Source organism: Indicator indicator, chromosome 20 (genome assembly GCF_027791375.1).
Source record: "Indicator indicator isolate 239-I01 chromosome 20, UM_Iind_1.1, whole genome shotgun sequence".
In the NCBI taxonomy this organism is placed as follows: Eukaryota; Metazoa; Chordata; class Aves; order Piciformes; family Indicatoridae; genus Indicator; species Indicator indicator.
In genome coordinates, this window is record NC_072029.1 from 16986112 (window position 1) to 17008118 (window position 22007).

Here is a 22007-nt window from a genome sequence, read left to right on the forward strand (position 1 = left end):
TTAAGAAGGTGACAGAATTCTGCTTTATTTAATAAGACTATTCCCTAGGTAGGTCCTGTTTTCCCAGCCTGCTCCTGTAATTACAAACTGTTTGTGCATTTGCTGAGCAGCTTCTCTGAGTTGTCTCCCCCTCAACTGTTTTAAATTGACTTTTGCCTTGGTCAGACCCATGTTTCCTATGGAAACCAGTGACATTTTTCATAGTTGATTTTAAACCAATCAGGGGGAAAAAAATGTGAGAGAGAAACTGGGTGCTTTTGGAGGAGCTGAATTTCACCCTCTCTGAGCACAGCTTGTGAGCATCAGACTGTAGTAGTCAAAATGTCAGAAAGGCCTTTCTAAATTAAGAATTGTAATCTGTGAGCAGCAGTGCCCACCAGCTGGAGAGGTGACCTGCAGAGGTGGGGATGGAAACACAGCACCACCCTTCCAGGTCTTTGCAGCAGAAGCTGCCACTGACTGTGGATTTCCACAGCACCAGACACAGCAGGCCAGCATAAGGCTGGCTTCTCAGGACTGCCACGAAATAGGAGGCTAAGGGCAGGTCTGTTTTTCAGAATGCTAAGTGCTTTGCAGGTCCCTGCTTCTTTACAGGCAAAGGGAGTGTAGGGAGCATGGCCATATTTTGAGCTCCCAGTAAGGAGATCAGAAGGGGTTATAGAAAAGCACCCAAAGTCTGTGGCCCTGCTGCATTGCTGCAGCTCAGGCTGGGGATGGACATGACCCCAATGTGAGATGGGGACAGTTTTTGTCCATAGAACTGTCATCACACCATGGGAGCATGCAGTGGTGCAAATAAGAGGAAAAGAATGCTTAAGACTTCTTAGCATTCCCTCTCTCTTCTAGGTTGGTTTGTGGCAAGTTTAGAAGTGTTTCTGTTGGTGGGTCTGTGCTGACTCTTCCTCTCCTCCTGATACTTTGGGGCACAGGATGTGTCAAGGGCAAGCACAGGATTTCATGCTGGGGGCTTTGACCCGTGAGAAACTCCTCTTGGCTAGTGTGGAGAAAAGCTGATTTTCGTCTCTGACCATGAGATGGACTCCTCAACTCAAGCAACTCTTCAGCCCTTGGGGTTTCCACCACCCCAGCCTTACCAGGATATGTTTCATTATCGTCTCCAAGGGATGCTGTTAGCTTGTCTGGAGGTGTCACGGCAGGAAGGCTCAGTCGTTTTAGGGCTTCCCACCTTGCTCTCTGCTTTAGTCCCTGCAGTGCAGCCACGGGTTAAGTGAAGCAGTGTTTGCAGTGTGGACATGGCAAGCAAATGACAAGGTGAGCCACAGAGGGGCAAGGGAGGACATGGGCAGAATGACAGGAGATTCTTGTTGCTGCCCTGCCTCCTTGCATTCATCTGACTTCTTTGTTCCAGCCTTAGGAGGGCAAATTCCACAGGAGATAAGTGCTTCAGCCAGGGGCAGGATCAAAGCAGCCTCATTTCCAAGGTTTGTGTCTGATGTTTGGATTCTCTGGCACGGGGACAAAGTCAGGGTTTCCATCAGCTGGAGCACTGGAAGCTCTATGTGTTCACAATGTGTGTATGTCTCTATTTGTCTTCTCTCATGTCTAGTACTGACTGGGAATCTCAACCCTTCCTTCTGCTTGGAGCTCTCTCATCAGCCTGTCTGTTTTTGTGAAAGATGAAGGATCTGCTTACCTTTGGGAATGCATCAACTCTTTCCTACTTGGTGGGAAAGTGACCACTGGGTTCAAAGTGATTTGGGATGAAAACAGGCAGGCTTATGATTGCATAAACAAGCTAGAAGTAACTATTGAAACCTCTCTTCAGTGTCACAACTCCCAGCTTACCTCCCAACAGGAGCTAGAGTGCATTTTACAAAACTGTGTTTCTGAGTATCTGAATGCATATAGTTAGAAATGCATACAGCTCAGCAAGTGTCAGGAACGTGTGCTCTAAGCAAAGGAAATGAGTCTGGTGTGAACACTGCTGCTCACTGGTCTTTTCCTTCTGAACATTGTCCATCACAACGATCCCTCCTTCTCCTGAAGAGTTTTCCTTCAGCCAGCACCACATGGAGTCAGTGTGGTGCAGCAATAGGATCTGAACAGAGGAAAACCTCATCTGTGCCTATATATCCCAATGAACATTTAAGACAGCCTGAAAATGTCTGTCAGGGTGTGGGGACATCCTATGATAACCTTTAACATACAGTCACCTTGTGAGGCAGCAGCATGGGTGGCTCAAACCAAAGAACAGTATTATGTCCTATACCTGCCTACGTTTAGGTGGGAGCTTGGTGATGTTGGCTGGGGCTTCCATCTTCTCTGTGCTGCAGTTTCCCTTTGGTAAAATGATGTATTGCTACTGACCTTCTGTAAGGTGCTCTGGGGTCTTCAGTTGCGAAGAGCTCTATGAGGATTGTGTATTATTGGCAAGAAGAAAAGAAAAAAAAAATTCAGAAGGTGACTTAAAAGAGCTGTTGGAAGTTCAGATCTCCTCTGTGGGCAGTGATACTCTGAAAACCTAATAGATACTGTGATGGCTCTGAAAGCTGCTGCTGAGCAAAGGTGAGAAGGGAGTGACTTCAGAGGCTGCAAAGGTTTCTGTTGACTGGCAGTCACAAGTGAAATGTGAGCTGGAATTAGGCAAATTTATTGCTCTGGGTAGAGAAAACAAATACCAGGGCCTAGAGGATAGGACATGCCAGGTGGGAGAAATGCTCAGTTTTTATTTCTAAGACCAAAATTTGCTAATGAAGTTGTCCTCAGATAACCAGTCAACCAAGTGAGCTCTTTCACAGGCTCAGGTTCAGCTCCTGTCTTGCTCCAGGACAGGGGTTTGCTTTTAGTAGAAGCCTTGAAATAATACTGCTACTAATGACAATAATAAGAATAATGACAATAATAATATTAATATTAATAATGATGATGACAACCACAACAATTATTATTATTACAGCAACAATAACAACAATAATTGCTGGTTGGCTGCTGTTTGTACTCTAGCTGAGAGCTTACGGCTGGAGGTGTTTGCCCTTATTTCACAGCTAATTTCCCTGTGTTCTTCTGCCTGGATGAGTTTATACCACTCTTAATGAGCTTTTCAGAGCTGGGGAGGCAGCAGGGATCACTATGAGCCACAGGCTGAAGGGTGCTGTAGCAGAGGTTCCTTCTTGCATACCCTTTTCTTTTTCCTCACCACCTGAAGACCTCCACAGCTGCAGGGGCACCACGAGCAGCACCTGCCAGCAGAGGAGCAGTGGCTGATGCATGCCACCCCCATGTAATGAAGACACTCAGCAAACTCAGAGCTTGCCCCATTGCCTACTACTGTTTTTAAGTTGATGCTCCATGTTCTCACCTGCAGCAGAGCCTCAGCACAGATTTGCAGGCTGTCTGTGGCTAATTTTAGAGAGATCTGCTAAAGGAGGCCATATTTAGAGTGACACCAACATATTGGGCCCCTCTCTAGTTAGGGCTGTAATGAAGAGAAAGAGTTTTTATGGGTGTGTGGAATAAGAATGAGGAGGAGTTAAAACATGTATGTATTTGGGGAGACATTCATATACCTGAGCCAGGTGGCTGGGTTTCCTCAGGACAGGAGAAGATGGATACCAGCCTGCAACAGCTGTGAAACAGACCTTCAGTTTAATTAGGCTGAATAGCTCCTTTGAGTAAGTGGTGCAAGAGCAGGAGGAACAGCTGGACGTCATGTACCCACGTGAGATGCTCAGCAGTGGTTCAGAGGCACAGGGAAGCCAGGGGTTCTCTGGAAGAAGATTTCCATTTTGCTGTAGTGGCTTACTTAGCTGTCTGGTGGCTCTCACCCCCATAGCTGATCTTCAAGGTTAGACTATCATATGCTCTCAAGCAGTGTAGGAAGATGAATTTGCAGAACATCTGGGATTTTAGGGGAAAGATGGGAGTCTGCTTGCTTCCAGGAATAAGATTTGTGTGTTTTTGAGTCCTGCAGACTTATTATTTGTTTTGACCAAGTGAGACTCTGCTACATGATGGAGAAAGTCACCAGCTCAGAGGGCTAGACCTGAGCTGGAGAGGAGAACTACGTGCCCCAGACAGCCTCTCTTGCACCATATGGCATCATGGCAAGGTCTGAAATAATTTGCTGGCTCCACTGACAGCCAGGTCTCTGATCTCTTAAGGTGACCAATCATTCATTCCTCAGTCCTATAGACACTAATGCATTTGTAGGACCTTGAAGACTTGTCTAGCTCTCTATGGGAGTAGCTCAGCCTCTCTGTGCCTCAGACTCAGGGTGTCTCCAAGGAGCAGCCTTGGTGTTGTGCTATAAAGGCTGCAGGATGAGCAGCATCATTTCTATGTATGTCTGTGGAAGCAGCCCATCAGCACTGATTTCTTGTCTTACCCTTCTCAGACTATTTTTTTCATGTTTTGAATGTACAGGCAGGATGTTTCCCCCCTCTCTCCCCCCCTCCCTGTAAGTTGAAAACCAGTGCTGACTGGACTAGAAATGGAGCAACATGGATATGTGGGTCTGTGAAACTGGCTGTGGCATAAATATGGTCAGCAATGGCAGATCTGTGGCAGGTAGGACAACTCCTCCAGAAGAGGAGTAACTGTTTCCAGATCTTCCATCAGCATCTGTCTTACACTAGCCAGAAAACAGCAAAATGATCCCCATGACTGAAGAAATAGCAGGCAACCTTGGAGTTCCCTGCAGCCTTTTAGAAAGACAATCCAGCCAGGAAGGGAGAAGTCACTAATTATTTTCCCTTATAAAGACGATATAGAACGGTTGGGTCTCATGCAGTCTGTACCTAGATATGGAGCTCTGTTTATGCTGCTGACTCAGTTTTCTGTAGTGATACTCACTGGGAAAAGGAAAAAAAAAAACAACTCTCTTAGAACAATCTCTTAGAAGAAGTGGTCTCACCTGAAAAATCAACTGTTGGTTAACAAAACTTGATCTGCAGGCTGGGATGATCTGTGGTGACCTAGGGAGGGTTTTGTTTGGGGTTTTTTTTGTTTGTTTGTTTTGGCTTGGTTTTGGTGGGGGGGTTTGTTTGTTTGGTTGGTTGGTTTGTTTGGTTGGTTTGTTTGTTTGTTTGTTTTTTTATTAGAATGCAGAAAGCTTTGGCATCCTCATGCTGCTACAGAATTCTTAAAAACAAGATTCATCAAGAGCAGTTGTTACTGCAAAAAACTCTGCCTGACTTGCAGTATGTTTCATGCAGTCAAGGTCTGGGAGAAAGTTATACAGCAGACAGTAAACCCCATCTACAGTTCCTTTTTTTCCCCTTCTTTTCCTTTTTTACAGACAGATGTCAGTGCCTTTGAGTGTATGCTACTTTTCAAACTGGCTTTGTAAGCTGATAACACGTTCTTCCGAGGCTGCACAATACTTAGCACTGCTCTAACAATTTTTATCTTCAAAGTGCTCTCCCCTGTGCAAAAGGGAAGTCAGTCTCTTCCCTGAAGAATTTCAAATCTAAAAAGACAAAAAGGGGTTAGTGGAGAACGGAGTTACATGAAGGAAGTTCTCAGACAGTAGTTCACTTGTCATAAACAAGTCATTTCTGGTTAACCTGAAACTTGGCAAAATCATGCCACAATTTCAAGGTTTTTCACCTCAAAAGAATGAAAGGAAAATGTTTTGAAAACGTTGCAGCCTTGCTCCTTGCTATTTGCAAAACTAAAACTTTACCTCTTGACTCAGTGTCTTGCTTGGAAATGTAACTAATTTTTTTCTTCTTTAAAAAAGTATATAAATAAAAAAATCTACAGAGAATGAAACAAATATTTCATTTTGGGTAAAATTAAATAATCTTTATGTTTCCTGGTTCAGCCACTGAATCAAGAAAAATAAAATCAATGCTGGGAAGAGCCTTTATAAGAGAAAAACAGTATAACCCCTCCTGTAAAATGGAGAAACTAAATGGTAGTGGATATCACTGCACTGATTTTTATGGTTGACCTTCTGGCTACCCTTGCCCTTCCCAGACCTATGTTGTGCATCAAAGCCAGCTATGCTATACTCATGATTTTTTTAAGCACAGTGTTGGGATGCAGCTGCATTCCTTCATTTCATATAAGCCAGGACCCTTGTAGGAATGGGTCTGCAGAACACTTGTGTTTCTGAGATTTTCTTGCATAAAGATCATCAGAGAACAGAAATAATGCAGAAGCTTTTGGAGGTAGTAAAAAATACTGTGGGATAGATGCTGCAGATCACTTCTGTGGTATGAGCCCACGGAGGCTGTACTGGGCAGTACTGAGATGTGAAGCATCAGCCTTTATCAGGGAAGAGCTCTCAGGTTTGGAGTGGGAGCCAGTGGGTTGAGAGTTTTAGGCAGTTGGTTGCCAGATATGAGTTTGAAATTCATCCTAAGTATCAGTGGAGACACAGTAAAAAACTGTGCTGCTTGGAAGGAAAGTTCAGACTCTGGATAGAATCCCAGCCGTGTTATGGTTGATAACTACAGGAAGTGTTTTCTGTAAATGAGTTAGCCAATGACCAAGGGAACATCTTTGTGAGGAGGGTGAAAAATGTTCCTTGCTGCAGGAGTGTGGAGCAGGTGAAGTCTGCTCTCAGATATTGATTCAGAAATGTGCACTCCTTGCTTGCTTGGAGATGGTACTGGTGTTCAGTTCTTGGATCACAAGCTCCTTTGATCCTAATACATAGTTGAGACTGCTTGAAGGGATCCTGAGATCCTCAATTTGTTTCCTAAAGGATAAAGCCTAAACATGGTCCTGTTCTTGAAGAAGGGATCCTTTCAATCCTTTTGGGGATCCTTTCGGGGATCCTTTTAACCCCCAAAGTACTCATAGTACGAAATCCATCCTCAATCAGTGTTTGCACACAGTGTTGCAGACAGAGGTTGTACCAGGGTGCTTGAGAACATGATGAGACTAAGTAGTGGGACCTTCCCTTGCTTTGCAGCATCCTTGCTCTGCACATTGCTGTAACAGCTCACACTGCAAATTTACAAAAGAAGCAGGAAAAGATCACCATGAGTACTCTGAGAAGCCCCAGCATAAGGCCTTAGCCCTAAAATAATTAGTATTGATTTGCTCCAATAACTTGGGCTGAATGTGATAGTTCCACAAGCTCCATTTGCCCAGAGGCTTTGTGCTCAAAATAGCTTCCTTTGCCACACTTCTTCAGCTCCTGCTTCCTTTGCTCCTCCAAATCACTGCAGAATACCATTCTGCAGGGAGCTATGGGAAAGCCCCATGATAGGCTGTGTGGATGCTTGTTAGATACACTCCAAAAAGTGATCCAGGTTAAGTTTCACTATTAGAAGACAAATTACTGAAAACCAGGCCACTCTCCCATGGTGTCTCACAGTGAACAACCCAAATCAGCTCTGACAAAATCAGCTCCTTTAACACTCTGTTTGGGAAGCCAAGTGGAGTAGCCCTGAACTCCAGAGTGGTTGTCCCTCTCCCAAACCCTCACTCCCTGCAGTAGAGCATCTGGGAAAGCTGTTTTGTCTGGTTCTTCTGGGAGCTCTTGTCTGGTTCAGGTGGAGATAGAACATGCCTAGGAAGTTCTGAAGGGGCAGCCTGGTGGCTAAAACCCAGAATGGCTCTGGCTCACAAAATCTGGAGAAGCCTATGCTCAGCTCTGCATGTGTATCCTGACTTTTCTGCTGTTATCTGGTTCCATTGTGTTCATGTTGTCCTGGCTTCAGGTGGTGGTCACGGTGCTTTCCTTCCCTTGGAAGTAACTTTTTTTACTTAGTTTTAAAGCTTATATAAATTAGACAGCTAAGAAAGTGTATATGAATATGACCTCATTTTTCCCTCCTACCTCCCCCCACACACTTCCCCAGTTGACATGTTTGTGCAAATGTTGGAGATGAATAACGTAAATAGACTTCTTTAACAGTGATAGCTTATTAAAATAGCATGGGTGTGTGAATTTCTATCGCTAACTGGGAACCCTGCTGCTTACCAGTTGCAATGCCACACATGCATTATTCAGCAGGGGGAAAAAAGCCCATTGTTCCCATGTCCTGGAATTAATCAGGTGAGGATGAAAATTACCTGTCACCAAAATATCATGTGTACTCAGTCCATCCAAACAGCCTGCTCTGACTGCAGTTGGATTTCCTCCACAGAGCATGGCGTGTTAAAATAAGTGTTTATCAATATGATAGAGACCTGGGGGTGTGGAGGAGAACATGAGGGAGCAACCTTTTTTTTTTTTTCTTTTTTTTTTGATCTGTCTTGTGTGCTGGAGTTTAAAGCCTGTTGTGGAGGGAAGAAGGATGAAATGCGTGGAGCAAGGGGCACCTGTGAGTTATAATTCAATCGGTCTGAAATGCAGAGTGCTATTGTGACAGATCTAAATCCGACTTTCAGGCTTAAGCGTTTTCCAGCTGCAGCAGAAGCATGTGAGGTCCTTGACTTCATTATTTTGCTTCCATGCCGTTTCTGAGCTCTGGTACTTTTCTTTACTGAAAGCTGTGGCCTTTCTTCCATTTCTCTTCTCCTGGCCCTTGACCTCTTCACTACGTTTGCTCCTCTTGTTGCCAAAGTGAAAGTATTTGAACACCTGGCCTTGTCTATTTTCACCGCTCTGCTGTAGCAGATTAAGGAGGCCTGAGGTTGAGCTATGCTGTGGCACATCTCAAAAGACTGTTGTGAATAGTCTGACTGAACTGAGACCTGCATGAACAATAACAAAAACAAACATCAGAACAAGTCTGTAAAGGAGAGTAGTGGCCTACTTGGGCATTTTTGTTGTTGTTGTTGTTTGTGAGCATCTAGGATATTTGAAATAGGCAGGAATGCTGCTTAGACAGAGCATCTCCTTTTTTCTTTATACACATTCCACATTCCTCCCCCCCCCTCCCCCCCCCCCCAATACATACATATTAAAATATCCATAAGGCAGGATCTCACATCTTCAGATGCACATGCAGTTGCACAGCCTCATCTTGAAACATGTTTTTTGAGTGGTGAGGAAGGAGGTGGATGGAGTTGTCCCTCTTGCATCTCTGGTCCTTGCATAGCACCCGCAGAGCTGAGGCAGATGTGCAGCAGCAAGGTGCTGCCTGGCTCTTTGTCTGCAGAGGCATTAATTTCAGTCTCTCTCCTTTAATTTGCCCAGATGCTGCTTTTAATTAAGCTCCCAAAGTTTCACAGTCTTTGAGACCTCTTTCACTCTGTCAATTTGTGTTGAAGCTGGCAGGCAGCAAGATCACAGGCTTGCTTCTTAAATTCAGGTTGAGCTTTGTGAGTAGATACGACTGTTTCTGAGCAGGGTTAATGCATTCACCTGGAGTGTGAAATATCAGTGATGTTGCATGTTTCCCATATGACCTTGAATTGGAGAGTGACTTGCCATATGTTCATTTAAGCTGGTTGCAATTACCCCCCTGCCCTGTGTTGACTCCAGTGGGTTTCTGATCAGGGTCCTAATCTCTGTGTGCCTGTAATCCCAATCAGTAAATGAGTATGCACTCTGCTTTATTTAACATACAAGCTTCTCATGATCCCAATTTGTACTGATTCCAGGATGACAATGTAGATGCTGGTGTCTCCTGAATCACCTATACCAAATACTAAATCCACCACCCTTGAGGGATGCCCCACTGTGGCCATGCTCCTATCAAGGACTTTCATAGCATGTTACTGTCCACATCTTGCACTTGTATATCAAATGTGACCATGGTAAGGAGTTCAGTGTAGGGAATAGGTCAGTCTTGTTAAGTGAGAGGTGCATCTCCTCACAGAAAGGCAACTGTCTCCATTCTATGTGCTTTTAACTAGATCAAATCTGTTTGCTTTGAAAGGATGTTTTAAGGATATTCTGCTATTCTTTAAATTTCCCAAGGAGAAAAAAAATGGATAATTTTAATGGAGAGAACCCAGAGAAAGGTAATGGCTTTAAACAGTATCAGGGAAAAGAAAAACCATAATAATGCTGCTGTCAAATATTCCAATTAGCACTTTCAGAAGAAAAGCTGTTTTCTTAGAAGTGTTTCTTTGATCTTTTGACTGGCTGAGACCCATTTTGTTGGTCTGAATGCTGCTATCTCTGCTCTTACCATATAGAGCATGTCCCTGGCCTGGCCATTTGAATTCCCTAAGCCAGAAACAGCTTCATTCATTACAAGTATGTCAGCTCTGCTCCAGGCTCTGTAATAATAACTCTTTCAGTTCAGATGATGAAATCTAGATATCAATCTTGCTGAGGTCACCAAAATAAAAAAAAAAAAAGAGCTTGGTCACTTCTGCATTGACAATTCAACACAAACCATGTATCTATGCCTGGGGGCCCTCATGCTTCCTCCTTGTTTTAGCTGAATTGCACAAAAAACACAACTGAGATTTCAGTGAGCTAAAAAAAAACCCCTCCATGACATTGTTCATTTTTGTCAAAGCCCCAAGTGCCAAAAGGCTTCTCATTTTATTGATGCAAACTATCTCAAATCAAAAGAAGCTGTGAGACTGGCCTACGCTCTCCTCCAATGCAAAGCACAAACTCCCTGCACTCAGAGACACTATACAAAGCTAGCAACAGCCTTTTCTCTGGTGCTTGCTACTACTGAGTAGAGAAAAGGGAGCAAATGAATTCAAGTCTGTTTATCCCCATCTGGTTAGATGATGTGTTATTGGCAGGCCGGGTGGAATTTGCTTTGTGTGGCACCTTATACAAGACACCTAAGGCATATGTCTTCCAGATAAAAGCCAAGTCCCCTGATTAAAGGGTCAAAGCAGAGTGCTGACAGTAGGAAGATGAAGCAAGCTGTTACTGAGCTCTGCAGAGGGATGGGAGTGGAGATTTCAGAGCAAGACAGTGGAAAGCTGAGAAAAGGCACATTTAATCCAGGCAGAGATACCAGCACAGATGAACTGCACAAGACACAAGAAATGTACCTGCCATTCACCTCCACAGTGCAATCTGGAGAGAAATTCCCTCCAGGGCCCAAATATGGACAGCGGGGAGTGGTGTGAGAAGTAGATCTGGAAGGGGCAGCTGCTGCATCCTGCAGCAGCTCACATTGGTGGCCTTTGCCTCCCCACTTCCACTGTCTCTTCCTCCCTCCTCCTCCACCATTTTTGGCTATCCATGGGGATCCTGGGCTCATGAACATACAGGATTTAAGCTGACCCAAGAAAAGGCACTGACTTTCCTTAGGTGGTTTCAGGTCACTGAGCTGGACCTGTCAGTAGAGAGTAAGAGCAGTTACCATCATTTGTCCCTCTCTTCTCTCTACTGTCCATTCCTGAAGGTTTTTTGCTGTTTCACATCTCCCCAGGAATCAGAAAAACAGCTCTTGGTGCTTCCCAGAGGTAGAGAATTGAACCTTCCCTGCAAGAGCAGTTTCCACCTCCACGGGCAGCCCCTGGCAGCCGACGTGTTCCGGTAAGCACAGCTCTGCTCCTGGGGACCAGCTCTGGGTGCCCTGTAGAAGAGGCTGCTGTACAGGATCCCTGAAGCAAAGCTTAATTAATGAGTGTTTGCACAGCACTTTAAAGGTGTGAAGAGCCATATAGATGCTGCTAAGTATCATTGTTAATTATGATTAGGTGTAATATTGTAATATATCAATATTGCACAGTAAATAGTGTGAGGAGCATGAGAGAATTTCTCAGCAGTCATGGACGTTTTGGACGTTTTATCCTCACAGCTGGAGACACATCTACTCATTGGGCCCAAACCTGGTCTGGGAATTGAAGAGTGCAAGAGTGGGAGTAAGAAGGCAAAAAGTTATTTTTGTGGTAGATTCAGTTGTACAGAATTTTTGTTGGGTGTGAGAAGGCAAAACAAAGTAGCATTTTAAAACAAATCATTGGAAAAACTGACTATTGAATGAACATCATTTCTCCAGCCCACTTTAAGGAAACCACCACCTCACCAGCCTTCACACCTCACCAACAGCAATGTTTTTGCCAAGATACATTTTTTTCAAAGGCAGGTTTTACACTTCTAAGCACTGACTGCAGCCCAGGGACAGTCCCAGGTGGTCCAAACAGCTACTTCCAGCTCTTCCATCTCTGTTATAGCAGTGTCCTGGTTTGAGCGAGAACAGATCTAATTCTGTTCAGTGATTTTACTTTTCCTCTGTCTCTTCTAAGTAACTGCACTTTCTGAAGTTAAGAGCACATTTTTTGCAGACAGTGTCTGCTTCTAGTAGTAATAACACTTGATCTTTACAGTTATGACCAAGAACTGCTGTGCAGAAAGGCTCTTGTTCATACTTGCTTCTAGGGAGACCAAGGTCACTGCTGAATCTTGTGCACCATGTTGTCACACCTACAGGGAGGAAAGGACTAGACAGGTGAGACTAAACTAGATAACAAGGTATTCTGTTCCAGACATGTCATGTTCAGTATAAGGCTGACAGATCACAAGGGTCAAGCCCTCTTCTTTGATGGCCAGTGTCTGAGGGAAACTCTGTCTTCTATCCTGATCTAGGCGTTCGTGAATCCAGTTCCAGAATCCAACTCCTGAACCTGGTTCCTGTGTGATGCTGAGTCCAGACAGATTTCCCCAGGGCCTGCCCACAGCATCAGCGGGCAACAAATTGTCATCAAAGGGGTGGAATTTTTATATTGGATTTGTATATATTTGTGGGTATTTAATTTTATTGTTATTATTTTCATTAAAGATGTTTTAGTTTTCTTTTCAAGCACGCAAATCTCTCTCCCTTATTCCCTTTCTCTTCAGCTTTGGGATCGGGGAAGGGTTAATAGAGAACATCTGTCATGCATTTAGTGACTGATCCAGCTTCAACCCTTGACAGGGAGTTGTGGTGGTTGCTGGAGGACTTCTACCCACACCTCTGGGTGTCTGTGCCAAATGTTCTGGTTTCCATCTAGCTGAGCAGTAACACATTAATGAAGTCTGTTCTCAGCTTCCTGGGCCCTGGGGTTTCCTGCAAGCATTTGAGTTTGTGTGTCCACCTGCTGATCATCCAGAGGGACCAAGGTGGATGGAGACAGCCCACACTTTGCCATTGCCTCTGACTGCCTCTGTGCATGGGCTGAACAAAGGGGCTTTAAATGTGAAGGTTAAGCTCTTGAGCCAACACACCTGACAGACTTGCAGTTTTAGATGAAATCCTATTAAAAATCAAACACCTGAGTATCCCTCAGGCTGGGACTGGAATTTCTCAGCTGGTCACTTTCCTCACCTGTAAGGCTGAGGGAAATAATTTCCTTTATGAAAGAGTCTGAGATGAATGGCCAAAGGGCCCAAAGCCAAGAAGAGTTAACTTTTATTAACTGGATTCTGAAGGCCAGAAGGACCATTGGGATCAATAGGTCTGCACATTCTTTGTACTGATCCTTTAGCCTCAGTTTTAGTGCTGGCATGGGATTACTCTGTGCCTTCACCCATGCCTTCACCCATCCTGCAAAACAGATCTAGTACCTGGTGCTTTTGGTATGAGGGGTGCTCTGAGCATGAATTTGTTGATCTATTTAAAGGGCTATATTTTGATGGCTGAGGGGCAGGTGCAATACTCAATGGCATGCAAACACTTCTGAAGCCCAAATGTGCCACAGAGAAAAGTGAGCAGAGCAGGGAACTGGTACATGAAAAATCTACTTCACATACAGAGAGAGAAACTTGTAGGGAGTTAGCTGCTCTGTTTTCTCTCTTCTTTCTGTTGTTCATGCCTTATTAATAATGCTTGTGATGTTAATTTTCATCTCATGCAAATGACAAATAAAAAATCCTGATTTATATTGTTCATGAAATACAAAGGTTCATATGCAGACTTGGAAAGAATCTGAGCTCTCATTCATTCTGATAACACAAATATTCAATAATTAATATTGAATCTTTGGAAGGCTGGTCTGTTCTTTTGATCTCTACAGCAGCCTGTTGACCCTGTCATATGTTATAGGCAGCACAACACTGAAAACTAAGCCCTAACTGTATCTGTATCTACCAATTGTTTCTATTCAACTGCAGTCAGAAGGTGATACATTAACTGTCTCTGATCTGCCTCCACTGTGTTACTACCTTGTTGAAGAAGCAGCATCCTCACTACACCTTTCATGCAGTGTATTGGAAATTGTTTGTCTTGTCTTTTCTCAGGGGGAGACCTTGCTCTTCCCTGTGCAGGATGGCAGGAAACTCTGGGTTTTCTCTGTTGTGCCCACTCAACCCAAAGGTCTTGGGTGCCTTTGAGGTCCACTGCAACCCTTTATCTTAAATATTTCTTTATATCATGTGGGGAACATCTGTGCTTTCTTCACCCCTATACAGAGAAGCAGCGACTGATTCAGACCTGGAGGGAATTTAGACCTGGCTCTTTCCTTGATGCTGGGGGGTTGGGATCAGCCTTCCTGGGAATGCAGGACAGAGAGCAGGGAGTTAATAATTTGGACTGGTAACAACTGCTTCCTCCAGCCATGAGGGCAGTGGTGAGCAAAAGTCTGCCCATGAATTCTCCCAGTTGAGTGCAGCTCATTGCTTCTGGATTTGCAGGGTTTTAGATCAGCTACTCTTGACAGCAGGGTGTTAGCACTTCTTCACACAGAGTCCCCAGTGCCTTGGCCAGAGGCCCATCACTCTTAACTCACTGAAAGCCATGAACACCAAAACCTCACACTACCTGCAATGTCAGCTCTGAGAAGAGGCTTTGACATTCATTCTTTTCCAGAGCATCACTGCCAAAACAGCCACAGAGAAGGAAGATAGAGAAGTCCAAGTAAAGAATAACTTTCAGACCATGTTATTTTCAAAATGAACATTAAAAAACCTGAAAACCAACCCCAAAAAACAATCCTTAGCACAATAAAATTCCTCTCTGGACTCCCTAGTGGTTTCATCAGAATTTCTTCCTCCTTGCTTGACCTCTTATAGCAGAGCTGAACTATAAATAAACTTGTGATAGTTATGACACAAGCCAGCCTGCCAAAGCAGAAGTGGAAAGTGGATGGAGATGCTATGAATGATCTCTACTATTTGAGGTGTTATTTTACTGTATTTCTTCCCAGCAACCAAGACAAGAAAAGAGTTGAAAAAGTGTTGAAAAATGTCCTTTTATTTTGCACTTTCAAAATTGTTCCCTTTAAAAAAAAAAAACTCTTCAAAATATATAGGCTATTTTCTGCCTGTAAATAAATGACTCTTTGGTGTAATAAACATGTAAATTAGACTATCAAGCATTTCAGATACAAGGTATTTCCTTTCAGGTGTCATAAATATCACAGCATAGCCCCTGCCTCTGTTAGCAAAGTTTCTGTCTCATAGTCAAGCCACAGGAAGAGTCATGCCTTATTCCCTGAAAACAATTTGTTGTTGGTTGCCAATCAATCCATTAAGAATCCGTAGGCAGATCCTTTCTCACCATAAATTGGTGTCACGCCACTGAAGTTAATGGAGATTATATAAATTGAGGGTTTGACTCCATGTGTGTGTCTCCCACTCCCTTACACATGGTATGTTTTAATCAGCCCAAGTAGAGAGCTTGCTGTATAACCTAGTTGAGGCAGGGAAAAAAAAATAAAATTAGAGAAGTGATCTTCCTTATCTAGGGCATGGATTTGCTGTTTGAAGCTTGGGCTCACGGTGATGACTGGGAAACAGCTTGTTGGCAAATGTTGGCAGGTCTGTATGTGACTGAGAAGAGCACTGTTCTTTTAAATATTCTGAATAAATTTCCAAGCATTCCTTCTTTATAAAGTGCACTTCTGCTGGTGGCATCTCTGACCGCAGGAGCACAACTTGTCTGAGGCTGCACTTGTGAGTTCTGTTTGCTGACCCATTACTGCATCAAAAATGAAGAGATTGAATTTAGTTCCAATAAAATTGCATTAAGTTTGCAATAGATGTCTTTCATTTCCAATTGAATGTGGCAGCTCCCTTCTGTGAAAAAGAACCAAGTACAGAGTTTCCAACAAAAGCCTCTGGAGGTCTTATCTGTGACCTTCTCTCCAGAACTTTTAGCGAAGTCCTATTGAATTAAGTACCTACTTCGTTATGAAACATACCTTCAAACTAGTATTGATCAATATTCTGGGTTGACAGCACTTCAAAACTTACTCTTGCAATGTGGCTAGACTCATAGGCCTGTCTGGAATACCACTGAGATGATCACAGAAACATTCAGGTTGGAAAAGACCCTCAGAATCACCAAGTCCAACCATCAACCCTGCTCTACAAAGTTCACCCCTAGGCTATATCCCCAAGCACCACATCTGAACGACCTTTAAACACATCCAGGGTTGGTAAACACATCCAGGGTTAGTAAATACATGCAGGGTTGGTAAACACATCCAGGGTTGATCTTTCTTCATAGACTAAGGAGATGATGTGCAGTAGGGTGTGTGATATTTATCTATTTCCATCAGTCTCTAGGGGAAAGGGGGACACTTTGAACTCATTCTTGCTTTTGTGTCTGAGGATCATTACGACAACTCAACATGATCAAAATGTCTCCATCAGTATTTGATATTCAGTGTTCAACAAGTGTTTTAGAAGACCATTGTCATTAAACCCTTCATTCTGCACATCCATTGCTTCCATGGGGTGCTTGGCTGCTGTCTGATTAAAAAAAAATGCTCTAAATAGGTGAATAATATGACACTGAATTGTGCATTACAAATAAGTAATATTATTATTTGTTCCTGGCACAAATTTGGAATCATTCTGAGCATTGTGTTTGTTGTTTTTTTTCTGAATGCCCAAAGTTGTAGCTCCACTTATTTACAAAGAACAAGCAAAGCAATTCCACAAAATACCAGGAATAACATTCAAGCTGGTTTGTTTATACTTATTTACCAAATCTATTTCCATTCTCTGACTAGCTCTCATTGTAACTAGAGTTTATTAACATTTTTCAAATGCCAACATTTCAGTGAAACAGATTTGTTTGGGGGGGAGGGAGAGGAAATGTTCATTTCATTCCAAAAAAGAAGACTTATGAGTCAAATCATTCCACTTGATTTTAAATAAGCCCTATTTTCAGTCACCCTGCCACGCATCTTGCAAGTTTGGTGGCCAAATGAGACAGTTTTCAAGGTATTTGCAAGAGGTCTCTAAAGCTGCTGAATGACAATTACAAATTTCACTTAATTTGTTCATTAAGAGTGATGTTTCTGACAACACCTATGTAAGACAAGTGTTACATTTCTCTTTACATCTCTGGTGCATCAAGGTTTAATTATTCTTTATTATGAAATTACCTGGAGCTGCATAGCTGCATAGCTGCACTGAGGACTGTGCAGAAACACAGAAAGTCTCAGAGCTAAGGGGGACAGAATCAATACGTTCTTGTCATTGCTCAGAAGGTGGTACATGTCACATTACTGGCTTCACCTCTTAATCTGACCTGTTTCCCTAACTGATTGCAATCACTGATGTACATGGTTAGAGTAATTTGTGGCATAGATTTGTCTATAATTTCTCTTTCTTACTTGATCCAGTAAACCCAAAAGATGGTGCACTGGTTTCAGTGAAGTGATGCCTGAGCTATGGCTGCCTTAAGAGCAGAACTGAGCCTGACACTGCTGGGACTGATCTCTAGCGTTACTGATTATTTAATATTAAATGTTTTGTGTCTGAAATAAGTTTCCCGGTAGTTTGACTTAACAAGTACGGTCTGTACAGCCCACATACTTTTAAAATAATTATTTTCCTCCCACAGCTATTAGTGAAAACGATGACATCTTCCCCTTGTTCACAGTGATATGTCATCTCTACTTCAGCAGCAGATGGTCCAGGAAAATGAGCAGGAGAAAGAAGCGTGTCTATTTCCCCCTTGCCTAACATGGCAAGAAAATAAATGTGAGGTAAAGAATGTGTTACCTGTGCTAGGACAAAGCCTCCAGATGTGGTGACTCTCTCTGCCAACTTACTGCTCTGCCCTTTCCTCCCTGCCTGCTCCACCAGTGCGGCCCCCGGACTTTGAGTACCAAATGGTCCTTCCCCTAAGCCCTCCTCCTTGAGCTTCAGCTGCAGAAAACACTTCATCTGTCTTTTTTAACAAAGACTGTTGCATATCATGAATCCCACCTGACCTCTTCCATGATTAATGCTCTCTGTTGGGATTAGGAGAACTAACTTCGAACCTGGACTCCATGATGAGGATTTCCAATGACCATAAGCATCATTCATATTTCAAGTTCTCCCAGAGGAGGCAACTTTTTCTCCTTCATATTTGGAGACAGGGCTCATCTCTGTCTCCTGACCCAAGCAATCTAGTTGGGGATTTGCTCCTATGACCGGACAGTTTTTTATTACACTCACACCTGTGAAGCAGAAGTGTGAATGGAATATAAAAGAAGAAACAATATCTATGTACATGGATAGGCAACTGATGCAATGCTTTGGAAGATCGTGACAGACATCATGAAGATCATTGCTCCACCACCAGACTTAGAGGCCATCTATTCCTTAGCTTTGCCTGAAAACTGAAGATGGCAGCAAGTCCCAGCAAATAAGCTCTGGTTACTGGATTAATAAGGGATCTTTTATTGACCCTTCACGCCTTGCCCTGAGGGTTAAAGAAAATCTCTTTTTCCAGGAGTGCTGGACAAATATTCTCTAGGTTGGTCTTCCACCCGTCTAGGAGCGCTTGTAGATGTGGTATTCCATGTTGTGGTGGTACCAGGCCCATATTTACCTTTATCAGTCTCAGTGTTCAGAGATGAGGGAGAAAAGAAAGAGGATTTGAGGATGGCCTTCCCTGTTCCACTGCAGACAGGATCCTCATACATTAAAGCTGTTTAATACACATCTGCTATACAATACATTTTTCAAGCAGGCTGGAGTAAGAGGAAAAGGGAAGGTAACTTGGACATTAGAGCTCCATCTTCCTGTTTAGCTTGAGCTAGAGCTGTTAAACTATCTTAGAATCCAAACTGTCCTACCCATGCAAGACACAGCCACCTTTTTCAATATAGTCATGTCCTTCATGCCCTAGTGGAGGATGTGATCTCTCAGTCTAATCTGCTAGCAAAGAAGGTAACTGTATTAATGAGGATGTGAGTATCAAATTCAGCTGTGAAATGTCTGAACACTTGCTTTATTTTGTCACCTGCTCATCCAAATATTTGTTAATCCTCAAATTTCCTTCAACTTCAGCAATGATTATCTCTCAGTTTCCTAATACATGTTTCTTGTTCTCTTTCTTGAAAGCCCTGTCATTTTTTAGATAATAGAAACAGCATGACTGAGATGAACCACAACCCAATAAGGATATAAAACATTCTGAGTGAGCATCTTGTGAAGAAAGAGGTCCTGAACTTTCTTCAGCAATAGCTTGACAAAAACACAGGAATAAAGAGCATCTTTGCAAAAGCCTAGATTGGATCATAAGTATTTTCTGGCCTAAATTACAGTTCATCTCTTCTTATAGCTATCCATCACAAATGATTTGAGCAGCCCCCCATAGTCCTTATTTTTGGCAAAATGCCATGCTTCCATTCTCTTTTCATTACTGACCTACAATAAATTGTACTGATGTCCCAAAAGCAAAAGTCTCCCCAGTCCTTTATCATTCCCTACAGCCATCCTTTCAAAAGTAGTTAAACTTGGATCTTTCTTGCCTCTGAGGCCTCTCTCTTTTTCAGACCATTTTCTGTGTGGATTGACCAAAGCTCTGAAAGGTTAAATGACTTGGCCAGGGTCATATGGTGAGTCTGTGGCTGATCAAGAGAGAGTCCCTGCACATGACAACAACTGCAACCTTCTTCTCTTCACAAGCCTCCAACCCCAAGCCCTCAAGCAGTATAGAAGGATTTTATAGGCAAAACTTCAGCTTGGAAAATTGCAGATTCTTAAGCAGCAGAGTTTATAATGGAAATACTAAGAGAAACCTGACTGTGGCAATGGAATAGTAGTAATGCATTACTTATTCCATTAATGGCTGTATTCTTAATAGAAACAGGTTCATTACATGGTAAGAAGCAAAGTTTGCATTAAATAGAAACATCATTTGGTGTTTTATTGATTAAAAGGAGATTAGATTTCCATGATGTTCTTTAGCAAATAGGATGCCTCAGAGGAAATGTATATGTTTATATTATAAGGAGGAGGGTTTTATTACAGTATAATGGAAAGAAAATGTATCTCATGATGATAGTTTATGTCACACAAGGGATCTGATAACTAAAAGTTTAACTCTTAACCTATCAGTGAAGTCCAGGAGTCTGTATTAATGTATTAATACAAGACTAATGTTTTCCATTTGGATAGCTTATTGCAGTGGGCTGCTCATGACAGCAAGGTTAGACTCCCTCTTCTCAACTCAAGCCTGTCCCTGTGGGACTGCATGGAGCTGGGGAATGGTGAGGGCAAATTACTACATTGAAATATCAGCATCAGTAGAAACATAATCACCTCGAGTCAGTGAATATATGGCACATCCTTGTTCCACTCCTTCCTGGAGCCTTAATGATATAAATATCAGCAATGCTAATCACCCATCACCTATTTTGTTGCTCTCTTTCAGACACAGGTGGTTGTGAAAGTGTGTTTTTTCCAAGCTTCAGGAGTGTGGCTGATGGGCTGAATTTCAGCTGTGTGAGGGCCACTTTTCCATCTGTTCCATTGTTACAGAGAAGTTGATCCCTGATATCCTGAAATTGCCACAGAAGTGTTTGTTAGCAGATCAGAAACACATCGGCTCCATCTGGAGAACATCCCACTGAAGGTCAAGATGGCCTAGGGTACCTTGCAGGTTACTGTGATGTACATTTTGGATCAGTCTTCAAATGCTGCAATTCATATCTCCCAAGGAATGCACAGGATTAAAAAACAAATTCTTTAAAACATAGTGTGGGACCCTGTGTTGATGTGAGTATTGGGAAGTGTAGGCTGACTTAGAAGCAGGCCCCTTTATGCCCCAGTGTGTATTTCTAGTTCAAGCAGAAAAGAAACATGACAGATGAACACTTCATGAGTGGGTGAGACTTTAATGAGAGGTCCAAAGTGGTTGGGTCATCTGGAATACTCCCTCAGAGTATAGCCTCCCTGAGACCACATCTCTGTATCAGATATCTTCTTTCAAGCAGATATCTGCTTGAGCAGAAATCTATTGCTTTTCTATCTTCCATGAGTCAAATCCATCAGGTCAGTCAAGAGTTAACTGAAAAGCTCCCATTAACTTGAATGGGGCCAGGCTTTGCCCCTAAATAATTCTGAGGAGTTCAATTAATGTTAATGGACGCCTAATGCCGGTAACTAACAATCTACCTTTAACAACCTAATTATTTCTTGACAGATGTTGGACTAGTAAATAATCTAGTGGTCTTTGGTGATAGCTGTTTGACAGCTTTGGAAAAATGCCTCTCAAGGCAGGGTAAAAATGGTTTTCCACCAGCCACCCTGCAGATGGTCAGATTTTACAGCTTGGCTGTGTTTTGATCCACCCCTCCCCCCCCCCCTCTTTTTTTTTTTTTTTTTAATATGGCTGAAACATGCATGATAGGAAGGAAATGCTGTAAAGGTAGCTTGGTTGGCTCTACCATTCAGCCAGAGCACAAGATTATAGTTCCTAAGTGCTTGCTGGCAAGTATGACACAATCATTTGCAGCCTTGTTTTTCACTGAATGTCTGTGAAATGTGGTTGAGGACTCCTGCGCCTGACTATGAGCTTTGCCCAGGGAGCAGGCAGCAGCTCTAACCATCCTTTCACCAAGTGATGTGTATAAGGATGCAGCTGTTTGGAAATGCAGTAGTTCAGAGTTTCTAGATTGGTGCAAGAGATGAGGTGCAAAGAAATACCATTTTAGAGGTCTCCTAAATATTTCATCTTCTAACATAAAAGTTGTTCCTTGCTTTCAGCTAGCCCAAAGCAAAAATGTACCAGCAGGAAAGTCAAAACATGTTCATCTGGAAAATGTACAGGAGAGGCTTAGGAAAATAACAGTCTTCATCCACTGCCCTCTGTGGCTCAAGTCCATGTTGTGTTGTCCTTTTGTGCCACTAACAAGAGTTCCCAAAAAGTAGCTCATATTTGTCACACAGGATGTAATCCATCTGGCCTGTAGGTGATGATGGTAGTGATAGGAGCATGGAATAAATCAGAGACAGCTCCAGAAGACACTGCAGCAGATGGAAAAAAAACCCCAAACAATCAAACACCAAA